The 15,109-nt window shown below is 39.9% G+C and overlaps 1 long non-coding RNA gene across 1 annotated transcript in view; it reads left to right on the forward strand.

The window, feature by feature from the left end:
* The window catches only part of LOC146475218 (uncharacterized), a 130,465-nt gene that overhangs the window by 41,206 nt on the left and 74,150 nt on the right, over window positions 1–15,109 (forward strand). The window lies entirely within an intron of this gene.

A 15,109-nucleotide genomic window follows, 5' to 3' on the forward strand; every position in this document is an offset into this window, starting at 1 on the left:
AATTTTAATCGTGGATTAGCGTTAATCGGCTTTCAAACAACCCGACCCTGCAATAAAGGAATCACTTGGACCAAGCCAAGGCATTGCGCACAGCCTGCGACATACATTAACTTGCAAAAAATTTTGGACGATTTTAATTTCGGATATTCCCAAACGCTGAACAGATTGCCTATCATTCGAAAGCAAATGAGCAGTAGCAATCATCAGTATTTATTGTGTATTGCGCGAGCCAGTATATAATATATACCACCCAGATGGTAATGGTTTGCCTCGACGTATAATTTTTCGGACGATCAACTTCGGGACGATACTTGGCAATGACTTCGGATGTTCCGTTCTTAATTGATATTTCGGATTAAACACACTCTTACACGTTCCAGCGTATACTAGTTATGTTAAGTTATTTAACACGTTGTCTCTACCACGTAGACAGTTTGGTTTGATAGCAGCAAACTAGACGACGTACTTAGGACAAACACAGACGCCGGAAAAGGACATGAATACTCAACGCTTAGCGCGCAAGTATATTTATAAACTTCGATGTCCCTTCAACTACATGTACTCAAGTTTGAGAACCCAGTCATTGTTTTCAAGAAAATGTCTTAAATTTGTTAGCCTAACGAATCGAGTCACTCTGTCTCAGTTAAAATCCTTGCTTGTCGTAAAATGCTTAAGGTTGCAGTAGTTTGCAAATTCACCTGTAAAAAAGTATGTGTCAAAAAAGCTATCCAAAATGGTCGGACAGAACAATTGTCCAGGCTTGTCTTCAGTGCTGGGACCGGCGGAGGAAATGTCGACATTTTATGCTTCGAAAGTTCACTCGTCCGAAAACGTTTGTGTTTTACTATAATGTTCAAAACTGAGAAGCATTTCGGGGATATAGATACACAATTAAAAATGACCACAAATAAGAAATTAAAATACTTGAAAAATCATTTTCTGTCTTCCACGATCGTTTTGCGACCTTTAAAAGAGATAGTTGTGTTCTTTAACACAACCTGATCTGTTGAATTCTTTAGCTGAGTTTTTAAGCGCAGAAAAAAATTATTGGACAAATCTCTATTTCTGTCCCTGTTGGCTTTCCTAAAATTCTAGCAGGTTTTTTATCGCTCTTAATGACATTTCGTTAAGTGCCTTCAAGACAAAAGGAATTTATTTTCCAATCTAAGGACAGGTTTAAGTGACAAAACGCCAAACCACACACTATTTTTTTTTTTTTCACAATTCAGGTGATCTAGTTACAGAAGTTCACCGAAACTACCGCTTGGAGCTCCTGATGCCCCGGCCCTGATGATACATTTTGACTGAACTGTGAAATTGTAGCCCTGATATTTTGGTCGCCTTTCACTTAGAACAATACATTTCGAGTAAAGACAAGAATTAAGTTTGCACTCTATTAGACTCTTAGTATAGGCCATTTAGCTCTTAAACGCCTTTGTCTAAAGATAATGGTACAATTATAAAACACGTGTATACTCGATGATTACAGTAACTTCCCCCAGCCAAGCGTGCACGTGTCCAGCGTGCACGTGTCAAGCGTGCACGTGTTTGAATGGTTGAAGATCGGTCGATGCACATGTATTGTTTGCACGACATGGTGATTTTTTGGCTGCGAGCCCGACGACTCTAAGGCGACTGTTATTGACCTTAAGACGCCGTCTGACGGTCAAATATAACAAAACGTTTTTTGAACAGTAAGCAATTTCTACTTCTAGGGAGAATGTTTCAATACGCTGAGTGTTTTGAAGTTTAATAACCCGATCTCTTTCGGTTCACGACTTTTTCGTTTGTTCGTTGTTCCTATAAATCAAACCATTTATTAGTTCATTAAGCCAAAGCTTATTGATTTTGAATTGATTTTTCTTTCAGACTTTTGAAGGAACGCAAACTGACATTTCCTTGTTGACTTTCCTTCGCGTTCGCCATCGATATCGCGTGAAAGCCCTGTCCTCTAAAACGTAACAAAAAAAAATAGAAAAACGTTTGTAATTTCTTTGACTTTGAACTGTCCATGTACCTATTCTTTATTTTTGACCATATGAAATTGCACTCGAGGAATTTTTACTTTCTTGTTCGGCCGACATGACAAACGCTGCCTGCTCCCTGAACCTCTCGAAGGACAAGAACGTTTGTAATTTCAGCTTTGACCTCGAAATGTCAATGTACCTATTCTTCATTTTTGACCATGAAATTGTAAGCGAGGATTTTTCCTCTTGTTTTGCCGACACGACATATTAAACGCTACCTGCTCTAACATGTCGTAGCCGGAAAAAAAGGCAACTGTAAGTTCTTTGATCTTGAACTGTATCTATTCGTTACCTTCGCAATTAAATTGTACTTGGAAATTGCTTTCTTTTTTCCGACATAACGTAAGAGCCACCTCAGTGGTCCAAAATGTCGCGGTCAGATTGATAGCCATCATCACTGAGCATAATTTCGTCAACCTTGAACTGTTGAAGGTCCCGTAGTCTTTTAAGTTCACTACGTTATGTTATGGGAATCATCCGACTTTTTGACCTAAACTTAGATATATCTATTAAAATACCTTGACCGACAACAATGTCCCTTTAAGCAATTTAACATTGCTTCAACATTCGTTTAACATTTCGTGTTAAAACAAATGCAACTGGCGCTGATCAAGCCTACTCTCTCTCCCTGATTCTTGCGAATTGCCTGACATTAAGCGACAAAAATAACTTAGCCTATTCACATCGTGAGAACGTTTGAACAGGCCTTTCAACAATGTTAACAGTGTTGAAAATGCTGAAAGCAAGTTGAAACAGATTTAAATTGGTTTAAACATCTTCTTTCTTCTCGGAGATGTTTGGGCCATTTGGACGTTGGAACAGTTTGGGACGGCTTCCACACAGCATTGCCTTCCCTCTGCCCAAACTCCATTCACTGAACGTTTGCCAAGTTTTTAGTTTGCTGGCTAGCTAGATTTATCAAATTCGAGGGCTTTTTTTGGACAATGATCCTCGGGAATTTTTTTTAAATTTTTTTTTTTCATGTTGTGAGTCATGTCTGTTCATATGGGCGTTTGTTTCAAGTCCGTCGCCGAAGAGAGTCTGAAGTCTGAAGAAAGACAAACGAGTTATGAGAGTAGAAAGATTAAGAATAGCGTTTACGGCAAACGGCAAACATGACATTCGCGTTTATGTTTTCTTGAAAATAAAGAGTGCAAAGATGAGAATAGTGCAAACTAATTCTGGCCTTTGATGCTAACGCAAAACTACTCGATTTGATAGAGAAACTGAAAACAGCAAGCGACAAATATAGAATAAACATGGTCACGTGGTCATACCTCACGTTTGCAGTAAACGTCATTCATAATATAATTTATTACTTTCCGCACACGAAAATGCAATTTTATACGGTATTAAAACGCTCTTCGTTGCATAAGACACAGTGTAAGTTTACTGCTTTTGATATAGTTAGCAGTCCCTCGCGGACGCTCTTTTGCATGGCTTGTCACGCAATCTTTCTTCCCAACGAAAGATTGCATGACGAGCCAAAAGAGCGTCTGCGAGGCCAGGGAGACTTCTGTAAATGCACCAGTCAGAATTGAAATCTCGGCTCCCCGCGACCCCCGGGATATAGAGGGGATTAAACGCGGCCATAGTCGGGATTTAAAACCCATTTAACAACGCGTTGGCCCCGAAGGGCGGGGAAATTAACAAAATGTCGGTTTGACCTAAAGAGGGGACATCAGCGGGGATTTAACACGAAGGAACATTAAGCCGAGTCCTTGTCCTTCTAATGTTTATGTGATTTAAAATAAAAACAGTCACAAACGTTTCCATTACTGGGTATGTGACTTAGTTTAATTTAATTAGATAGATAATTAAATCGAGCTTATTTTACGAGACGTTTGAGTTACGGGTACATGTACTAGGATCGGATTGGAATTTAGTCACTCAATATGGTCTACCGTATTCCGCGTCTTAAGTGCCCCGTTAGCAACGGTTTCGTGTCGTTATCCAAGAAAATTGGATACACAGGTCGAACAAGCCCAAGGCAAGACTTCAACTGGAATCACAGAGGTAAGAAGTGATTTCGTTGGCTGAACCACCTGTGCGGGTTTGATACCAAATCAAAATCTACAATGTTCCGACAATTGAAGAATTTTAATGATGAAAATTCTTATGATACCACGCTAAACGTTACGCCGGTCACAATCTCGATTTTTACCAACAAAACCGAAATCTTTTGTATTTTATTTGGTTCTGAAGTACGGTATTGATGCCCTCCTATGCGGGGCTTTTGACAGTCGACTTGACTCCGGGGACGGGGAAATTAGTGGTGTTTTAACACCGCGGGCCAATGTTAAAATCCCCACTATGTCCCGGAGGTCGGGGGGCCTGGGGGTTCAATTGACTGATACATATTTACAAAGTCCCCTTGTTTGACCTTGCGTAATTTGCATGGCACAGTGTGTACTTGCTACAAGTCGACCTCGCGATTTTGGCGAACGGAGCGAGCTTTTTTAGACTGTGAAGGCGACGAAGCCCGGAGAGAGGTCGTTCCGCGCCCCGGACGAATCGGACGGATGACTTTTTTGAAAGTCTAGACACAGTGGCATTATCTTGGCTCCAAAACTCGTATCAAGGGGTAATTAAAGATATTGAACCCCCCTTCAACTGTTATTCACCTTTCACAACGAAACGTGTCTTAATCAACCTTTTTCTAAGTTGTAAACATGTGGTCTCTTTTGGGATTCATTTGATCTCTTTTAGTTTCTCTTTATCAGATCAAACCTACAGTGGAACCTCGATTTTACGATAAGGCAAGGGGACAGCAAAATCATATCTTTAAATAGGAATATCGTTGTAAACGAACTCCCGATTTGTAAATAACTTTTGCCGGGACACAGCATGTTGATCGTTAAATCGGGAATATCGTTTCGGGGTTCCACCGTACATTCACCTTTGAAGTCATTTTAAATAAACATTTATTTTTGGAAGTTGGTTTCTAGTAACACACTTCAGTAAAATATTACAAAAAAATAAGTTAACGTATTGCGACGTTTCGATGATTTGAACATAAATATGGACAATCAAGCCTGTGCGAAACTGAATATAAATTACTGCCCTTATAATGCAAAACTTGTAGACGTTTCAGGTGAAAACGACCTTCACTACTGTATATTTAGCATGTTGTTATTAAAGTATTGAAAATTATATCTGCTTCCGTGACAACTAACTTGTTTACATGTGTTGAATTGGCACCAAAACTCGAACTCGTGGTTAAAGGAAATGTCACTCATTGACCTTGAACCTCCAATTGTTGCTGTTCACCCTGTGCCATCGTGTACAAAATGAAACTTAAATGAATGAAATTTGTTTCTTAATTCAAAACAAGACCAATTTTCAGTGCGTTTCAAGTTGCAATCAGTTCAATTTAATCTCGAATGTATAAATTGGTTTTGAAAGGTTATTTAATTGTTATTCACCTTGAACAGTTATCGTTCCTTATTGACCTTGCATGAAATAACGATAATGGTGTTTTTTTTCTGATAAACAAGGACTATTTTTAGTGCGTGTGTTTGTTATGCCGATGTGAGGCACTGCAATATCAAATGTTACTGACCTTGGAAAGTCGGTTGTCGACTCTATTTGTTATTGCAAGTTTGCACGAAACGACTAAACGATCAATGAAAGTTACTCTGGTTTTTAAACAAGCCCTTCAGTTTTTAGTGCAGTTGCTGGTGTTTTAGCCTGCGAAATACACGAGTGCACACAACGAGAATAAATAAGAAAAAACTGAAAATGTCGTCATTGAAACTGTTCAAATTCTTTGGCGCAATTTTTAAGTCGTCACAGAAAATTTTAGGAACAGATCCACGATCCCCGATTTTGCGAGGTGTTGTTACGGATTTTCGCTCTCTTAAATATTTTTTTAGTACCTTCGAAAACAAATGGGATTATTTTACACGTTGCTAGCTAACGTTTTAGGTGACAAAAAACGGAAGGAAATGTAATAGTGATTCCTTGCGAACAGAAAATTATTTCACCGAAATGAGCCGCTGTAGTCACCTATTAATTCCGGGATTAATTGTCGTTCCTTGCCGCTAGGGTGATGGCAGGCGGCTGTATTAGCACGCTTGCTCACAATTTGGTTTGCGCACAAGGCAGTTGAAACCGGGCGACAGAAAATAACCATGAATCGAGAAGTTTAGAACTCACAGGGGGACTCGTCTTCTATCAGCTATCCTTTTATCATATCTCATAAATTTGGCCAACGGCTCTTTCGTTCAGTAATGCATTTGTAGCTACTGAATACAAATTTGCTAATCAAGATCACATAATGTGAACAAAATTAACCTAAGAAACCCTGAGCGTACATCCTGCCTCGCAATTTTCTTTTGCTACTATAGCAAAATAACAAACAAATTTGAAAATAGTTCACTAGTGATTGTCACGTGGTTCCGTTGACTATGACTCATTATTTGCTAGTCCAATGTTCAAGCTCAAACATGTGCCTTGTTAATCGACACGTGACAAGCCTGTGACCGGTCCAAATTAACGGCAACGAAAACATCACCTGAAAATATAACTTTATTTCATTTGTGCTACTTCGCGATTATCTCAACTCGCTCAACTTTTACAAAAATGGCGAACTATCCAGGAACCAAATTGGTAGGAGTGGCGTACAAGTTAAGAAAGAAAATGAAAAATTTACTGTCGTGCGTTCACGTTCTCCACAAAACCTTAAATGTGGCCATTTCACGTTTTTGCTTTACAGAGGACGGCAAAGAAATGTACCAAAATGAACTGAAAACGCACGTGCACAGCGATTGTTTTTGCTCATTAAACCTATTGTTTTGCGGCGTTGTCGTTGCCGTTGCCGCCGTCGTTGCTTAAGCTCTCTAGTACAAAATATTGACGGCAGACTGATCCCAACGGCGGAGGTAACGAGCTTGATAGAACAAACAGCAAAGGCTAGAATAACTGAAATATATTTGTTAAAAAAAAACAACAAATTTTTGCACAATATTTTGGTTTGCAATACAAACGTTCCTTGGGGGCTGAATGAAAAAGAAAAGTGAGAAACATAAAAAGATCGTTACAAGTGAAGATTTGAAATATAAAATGCGTGTCGAAATTATAGGCCTTGTAGTGGATATGTGTAAAATGTGTGTTCAGTCACACCAAGGGTTTTGCACAACATTTATCAAAGCAATCGATTTGAAAATAAAATAATAAGTCGAGCAGATAATCGTTTCGGTCACATCTATTTTCTTCTCCGCCCCAACCGCTTCAGTCAACCCCAAAAATTCTTTTTTAGGAAAAATGTCCAAACTGGTTACTGTATGCTAAGTATTTAGTTTCGAGAACAAAATTTAGATCGGGTGTACGTAGCAAATTTAAAGCTCACAATGGCCATATATTTTTCAAAAATGTTCTTGTATTAAAACCCAGAGGAATGACCCATTAGAAGTGCTTTCATTAGAAGCTTTTGATTGAAATGAACCAATCAGCCAAGAGGATTTTAATCACGTTGGCACGTTCGCGCCATGTTCAAAATTCATAGTCAGTTGACGGAGTAACACGAAGGAGCGACATGTTGGAACTGCTCCGTGCAACAAGACGAAAGTGAAATGGCGAGTTGAATTTGCCTTCTTCATAAGCTTATCTAAAGGAAACAAATTGCAAACGCATTGATCGGTGCAGTTGAAGAAGACATTTAAACACAGGCAAAAGGTCGGTAAGCTACAGTTTCACTGTGTAATGCACATTTGCCCGCAGTTAATGGAAGTAGTTCAGAAAATTCGCCTTTTCTCTGCTGGACGCCTTTACGTCTGCACATTATCAAGCAGATACTGACGTGTAGTTTCTCTTTAAAACAAACTAAACGGCTGTAGAAACCAGTGAAGCCAAGTCGAACCGGATTTCACTGAAACTTGTGCCGACGAATTCGCGTGGCATTGAAACATCGAATCAGCAAAGTTTGCAAGGGACGGTGTTGATTTACGCCAAGGATATCAAGGTAAGCCTTTTCCTTTTTTTTCCCAAAATAATATGACAAAATTTAATATTTAAAACACTGATTCAGCCTTATTATATTTCCATTACTTCGGCCTTGAAACAGCTCTGTGTAATATTTTAATTAATTTTTGAAATGAAATTAAACCAGGAATATTGGTTGAACGAGCCACGTGGGTGCAATTTCTCATCAGTAATTAAACGCGCTTCACATAAAATTTGACTTTTATAAATATTGTGATGTACTTGGCAGTTTTTCTACGAACGTTTCTTTGATTGTCAAATTAAAATTCAGCCAATATTTTTCAAACGTGAAGACGCGTGTACAATGAAACAAAGAATACCACAGTATCAGAGAAAAAACTTTCCGTGATTACTACAAAGAACGACAACAACAACTACAATTTTATTTCAAGAACGTCTTTCAAGTTATCTTGTTATTAGGCCCTGGTTTTAATTTATTTGAAAGGATAGAGGAAATGGGGAAAAAACTGAGTTAAGGAATACAAAATTATGGACAATCTTATTACAATCAGGCGCGCATTTCACAAAGTTCCCCGGCGAACACTGAGCTTTCAGGACGAAAGGTATTTTTGTTATCCCTTCCCTACAGCCGGATTACCGGTTAATTTTCCGTACAAACTAACTCAATGCGTTTCTTAATCTTGGAAAACACAACATGTTTTTGCTTTCAAAGTTATCAAAAATTGAATTTTTGATAATGAATTTTGCGTATGTTAAATGATTTTTCGGGTCCGAAGTCTTTTTTGGGGATTTGAGAAACGTACGCCAGTAGAACATGCCTCACTACTTCAATTTTTAATAAATGCAGTGATTAAGCTTGCAAATTATACTTGGGAAAGTCCATTTTTTTTTGCTTGTCGGATTTTCAATTTTGCGCAGTTCTACCAACTTGTGTAATGCAATTGTTGCCTATTTTGTAGCGCTACTGGGCAAATTTACAAGCAGTCGTCAAGGTTTTCGTTCAACTTTGTAACATGAAGGTGGTAATTAAATGGTATTTTAGAGGCTCATATGGTACATTTTCCTTGGAGGACAAAATGTTTTACTTTCCGCCATTTCAAAGTTTATTCCTTTCGAATTTGCTATTTTGTGGTGAGCCGGTATGTGTATAGTATTCATTGCGTGAACCATACCAAGTTTTTATTGATTTTCATCAGCATTTGAGTGTCCAGGGGAGGGGAGGGGTGGGGTGGGGGTGAACGCCACTTCAGTTAAGGGGAGACTTGACCTAAACGCCATTTTTTCGCCACTTGACATGGCTTTAATGGAAATATCTCGTTCACATTTTAGGTGTGATTTTTGGGTCTATTTGGGAGGATATAGTTTTTCTAGAAGGATTGGTAAAATTAAGAGAAATATTGAAGATTTAGTGAAGTTTTAAAATTAGAATTTGTAGTTAATAATTAATAGACGGACACCAAGTTAGTCCATCAACTGTCTGTTGATGTTTCATAAATGATTTTCTTTCTTCAAATTTAGGTCAAGTCCCCCCTTAAACTTTTTCGTATACACTCGATTGAAAAACCGTTCTCCCGTTCAAAATGTGAGCGATGTTAGCTGATGGAATTATGAGGTGCATAATCTAATTACATGGGCATATTTCGTACTTTTCTCTTTTCTTCGAGAAATATGCCAATTTTAAGCCTTGAATTCCACACGTGCATGTATCTTCTAGAGCCCAGAAGAATGCAGATAAGCTCATACGTCGAACGTTACCCAGAAGCTGTTAGATCTTGTAGTTCATAGTTATGACAACGTTTTTTTTCAGTCGATTGTATATCTCTACAACTTTCATTCTGGGAAGCCAAGAATTTCAGTAGCTGTTTATTATTTTTTTCCCTCGGGCACATTTTGACGTGAAAATCTTTTTATGTACGTTTTGTGACTTCAGCTTGGCAACAAAGTTTTTTTTTTGTTTTAGCACAGTTTTTTCATGTTTAATTCGTCGTTCTTGCGAGTTTTCTGTGGCATTTCACTTTCCTCGTCTATTTTAGCAAAATTTTATCGAGTTCAATTAGTTTGGGAAAGATTTCCGCACAGCCCCCGTACTTCAACTATGTATACATTTTGCAAAACTCAAACTCTATTCACGCTCGCCGTTTTTGGAAGAAGGTTAGTATGACAATAGACCTTATTCCAAAATGGCTGCCATTTTAATATTCTTTTGTTGGTTTTCAAATTAGCCCTTCTTACCTCGTTCTTGAGCTTAAAAATCAATAGAATATTTTAATAAATTATGGTGCCGTGACAAAATGCAACGCTTCAATGGACACGTGACCAATGTATTCTGTGGAGGACACAATGAGCGATTTTCTGATGATAAGACGAGATTAAATAATTATGAGAGACCAAAGAATCAGGAAGGAGAGGGGGGACTAATCACCATGGTGGGAAAGTAAGTTTTGTTTATGCGACCCAGGGTTTTATTACGACTGGATTAGATCGAGCTCTCAAAAATGTGTTTCTTATGAACCGTAGTTTAATGGCCTTAGCCCCCACGAGTCTCCTGTAGCTCAGTGGTAGAGCATCCGAACTAGTAATCGGAAGGTCTTAGGCTTGACTCCTGATAGGAGCACTCGGATTTCCTTTTTCCGAGTATGCCTGTGTCACTCACTGAATGATACATCATTCTCATGAAAACTAATATTTTTCTCAATTGTCAGATCCTTCTGTTAAGCGTCTGCCATTTATAGGGTGTATTTGCTGATGACTATTTTTCCTTATATTTGCAGTTTTCCCTGTATTCCCGAGTTCTCTGTCGCGAATGTAGAGTTCCACTGTCCAACGCCTCAGCCACAGGTCACCCATGGTCCAGCCACTCGAGCCACAGTACCACTAATTTGTGTCCATTTCAGACCACTGCCTTCAACGATGTGTCCTACCAGCCAGCTCCGCCTTTCCCATCCCCGCATCCTTCTAAAGAACGACTCAACAATCTGGTCAGTAAATTACTTGTTGGGGTGGGAATTGGGGGTAACATAGAGCTCTGGATGAACCTTGCAAAACACATCATCCACACACCTTCGGCCTGAAGTCCATGGGCTTCTTGTTCGGCTTAACGTAATTGTAAATGAGTGGGTCCCTGGGTTGGTCGAGGTTTTTTTCCTACCCCTGGGTTGGGTTCTAGGTTTTCGGCTTTCGGCTTTTTTGTCGATTTTAGTTCGGCTTCACTTCGCCTTTTTCCGACTTTTCTTCGTATATGCTTCGTCGTTTTTTCATCTTCGCCGTCATCGTTATCGTCGTCTCACCGGATTCTCCCGCTTAGTTGCGCGAAATTTAATAAATCTCTTACGTTTCACTTGACAGTTGAAACAGCGCTGTGAAAGTGAAGCTTTATTCCGTAAGGTTCAACCAGATATATTTTATTACAACACGTACCTTAGAAAACTAGAGACCCAGGCAATTCAACTGTTGTAGGGTGGCCTGATTTGGCCATTACCAGTACAACTTGAATGGCTTCTCTGGTTACAGTGAGATAGTTAGTTTAGCCTCGCAATTTTGGGTCAGCTTTAACCCCTGAACAACAGAAAGAATTGGCTAAGCTTGAAACAGAAGACAAAAGATTTTTTTACATAGCTCCCAAGTTTGCGAGGTAGATGAGCTCGTAGAACTTTAGTGCCTCGCATGCAAAAAGTAAATCTACGATTAGACGTTTCCCTCCCGTAAAGAGAGAACGCCTTATCGCAGGTTACTTACAGGGTTTCAAGGGACAATACACACACCCTAAGTTAGATCGTTTACAAATTGTAAGCGTACGCAGCCTTCGAGACCATTCTACGACGCCGAATCATTGCTAGGATCGACATCAATATGATAGATAGCTCTTCAAGTTAGCTTCATCAGCGAGTGACAGACTAATGGGAGAATTTTCTCGCTATGGCAGCGTTGGCATTTAGACCGACAGAAACGTCTTCTTGTTAATCTTGCCTCGTGGGAGGAATTTCTTGTTAGGAAGCCCTGCATTGCACCGCGCAGGCGCAGATCGTCTACAAATTGTAGGCGTAAGTAGTCTTCTCCACAAAGAGAGCTTCCGGAGAACGGTTGCTGCATGCTATAGGGGTTGTCAGCAGTTTTATACCGTTGAAAGCTCTTATGGGACGTCAAGCGGCCTGTGAATGGTCCGGACCAACAGAGGGCGCGCATCCATACGTGGTACTGCAGAGGAAGAGGCCGGCCGAAGAAAGAAGAACAAAGATCGTCGATCATTGTAGAAAGTTAATACAGTTAGTGTAAGTAGACGAGGAGCTGCACATGCGGCGATGAAAGAAGACGACGAACCAGGAACAGGCCAGCAGCAGCAGAAGAAGAAGCGACTGACTGAATAACGGGTTATTTGCATTGAGAAGTCATTTGGCTCCTCTTCAAAAACGGGCATATATTTTAAGTAAAAATTTCTTTGATGTTGACAAAATGAACAGTGATGATGAGATTGGTAGGAGCGAAGGAAGATCTGGACGGAGATAAAAATTATATATTAGAATTAATTAACGGATACTGGAAATTAATTAATTAAGAGGCAAATGATGTCTCAATGCAAATCACCTGTTATACTCGGATAAGGCAGAAGAGAAGGCAGAGCAGACGGTAGGAAGAATTAAAACTGTTTCAACTAACATTGACTTTCAAGCTTCATGAAAAGCAACTATAAGTGTGACATGGGCCAGACAGCCGGACATTAGTATAGACAGTCTAGAATCGTAGAACTATAATGTGCCCGAATGAAAATGAAAATTGAGTTTGCTACTGAAGAAGAGCAGTTTAGCTTTCGTTTCTTTTTATTCCTTATTTCACCTTTCTATGTGCGTTGCGTCAATGAAGCTTCATTTGACAATGTTTGTTAAAACAGTCAGTATAAATTAATGTAATTGGCCGGCCGTACTCCAACTTCGGGATCATCTCCAATTCACCACCTGCTCTACTGAAAGCCGACCACAACCTTCTCAGATGCGACTGGGACACGTGACCTTTGAAAGAGCCACTTCCCCTGGACAGAGGACAGAGGACGATGACACAGCAACCCATGTGAGGTGGGGTGGATTTACATAGTGCAACCTTTGCTTTTCACTCGAGCATAGGCCAATGAAGCTCCGCCTCGTAAAATCGTTCGCAGTCGTAAGAAAAAGTGTTAGGAAGTTTAAAGTTAAATTTAAAAATGACAACTCGTGATAGTTGTCTTCGATAGTCGGAAACAAAAGTTGCACTATGCCAATCAGCCCGAAGTTACACTTGTGGCCACCAGGTATGTGGAGTACGCGCGCGAGAATGCTTGTTGCGTGACACGGGAAGGTAACGCCACTTTCAAGTAGTCGTTCAATCTGTTCTCATATCTTTGTTTTACACTCGCGATTCGCGTCGTGTATCGTAAGAGCAAGAGGCGGGTATCGAAACTTGGAATAGGCGTTATCTCCAAGTGCAACGTAACATGCGGCCGCTTCGGTTTTCGATTTCGGCTTTTCGATTTTTGTTCGGCCTTCGATTCGGCATTCGGTTCGAAATCGGTTTTCGTGGAAGCGCTTGATATCGACAAGGTCTCGATATCAAGCCGTTAACATCGATACCTGCGTATTCTTCTGGAGTACCCTGGGGTGTTTCATTCGAGGCGTCAAGTTTTATGGACGTATGGACACCCCTTGGTTTCTCTAGAAGCAAAATTATTAAGGAGCGCGTCCTACCCCTGTACAATTAAGTAAATCGTGTAACTGAAAAATGAAATAAATAAATTAAAATCTTTTTTGTCCGTCTCTTTATTCTAAAACATTAGCTCAACTCAACTATACTGACTGCTGATGGTTTCTATTTCAGGAACAATAAAATTGTAACAAAGCTCTACCGAGTATAATAAAACGCTACTGAAAGAAAAAGCTGTTAGCGTGGTTTCTGATAAAAAAGATAAATTTGAAGGTAACAACTAGAAGACTAACCTGGATTTTTTTCAGGGACATATTTTTTCTTCAAAGGCTTTTTTCTCAAGTATACTTCTATTTTCGGGCTCGTCGTTGCAAGATACCCGCACGCGTTATACGGAATTTTTCGGACGTGTCCTCTCAAGAAACTGGCGTGCGTTTCGTGGAGTTTTTGGGCGCGTTCCTGAAGAAACGTGCACGTGTCTCGCAGAATTTTTGGGCGCGTTCCTGAAGAAATGCACACATGTCGAGGAATTTTTGGGCGCGTTCCTGAAGAAACGTGCATGCGTATAAAGGAATTTTTGGGCCCGTTCCTGAAGAAACGCGCACGCGTATCGAGGAATTTTTGGGCGCGTTCCTTAAGAAACGTGCACGCGTATCGAGGAGTTTTTGGGCGCGTTCCTGAAGAAACTTGCACGCGTATCGAGGAATGTTTGGGCGCGTTCCTGAAGAAACGCGCACGTGAATCGCGGAATTTTTGGGCGCGTCCCTGAAGAAACGTGCACGCGTATCGAGGAATTTTTGGGCGCGTTCCTGAAGAAACGCGTACGTAAATCGCGGAATTTTTTGGGCGAGTTCCTGAAGAAACGCGTACGTAAATCGCGGAATTTCTTGGGCGCGTTCCTGAAGAAACGCGTACGTAAATCGCGGAATTTTTGGGCGTGTTTCTGTAGAAACGCGCATGCGTACGTTCCCAGTGATTCTGTCGAGCGCTGAGAGTACAAGCATTAAAGGTAAGAAAAACGAGTTTTATTACGAGTTATTTTGGTTTGGCTTTGGTGTGTTTCAGTTCCCAGATCAAGGAGAGACCGCCAATTCATCACGGGCAGGCATTATCCAGGAAAGACATGACAAGAGAGAGACCTTGAGTGTAAGTAAAATGAACAAATGGTTATCTATTTTATTATACCTATTTTGAAATCACTGGTGACCCTTGCGATCTGATGGCTCTCAACAATGCGAATTATTCAGAAATCGCACTATTTCTTGCTCTAAATCGAATCAGTTTTTTAGCCCATCAAAATGAAAATGAAAGAAAAAATTAAAATAAAACAGTAAAATTGACAAAACTGTTTGATTTCAAAATAGTTGTAATGAAGTGGTAATTTAATTTCACAAGTATGATTTCCAACCAAATTACACTCCAGTTAGTTCAATTACCACTATTAACAAATCAACGGCAGCTTTCTATGGTCT

Source organism: Pavona decussata, unplaced genomic scaffold (genome assembly GCF_977016875.1).
Source record: "Pavona decussata unplaced genomic scaffold, jaPavDecu1.1 SCAFFOLD_85, whole genome shotgun sequence".
Taxonomy (NCBI): Eukaryota; Metazoa; Cnidaria; class Anthozoa; order Scleractinia; family Agariciidae; genus Pavona; species Pavona decussata.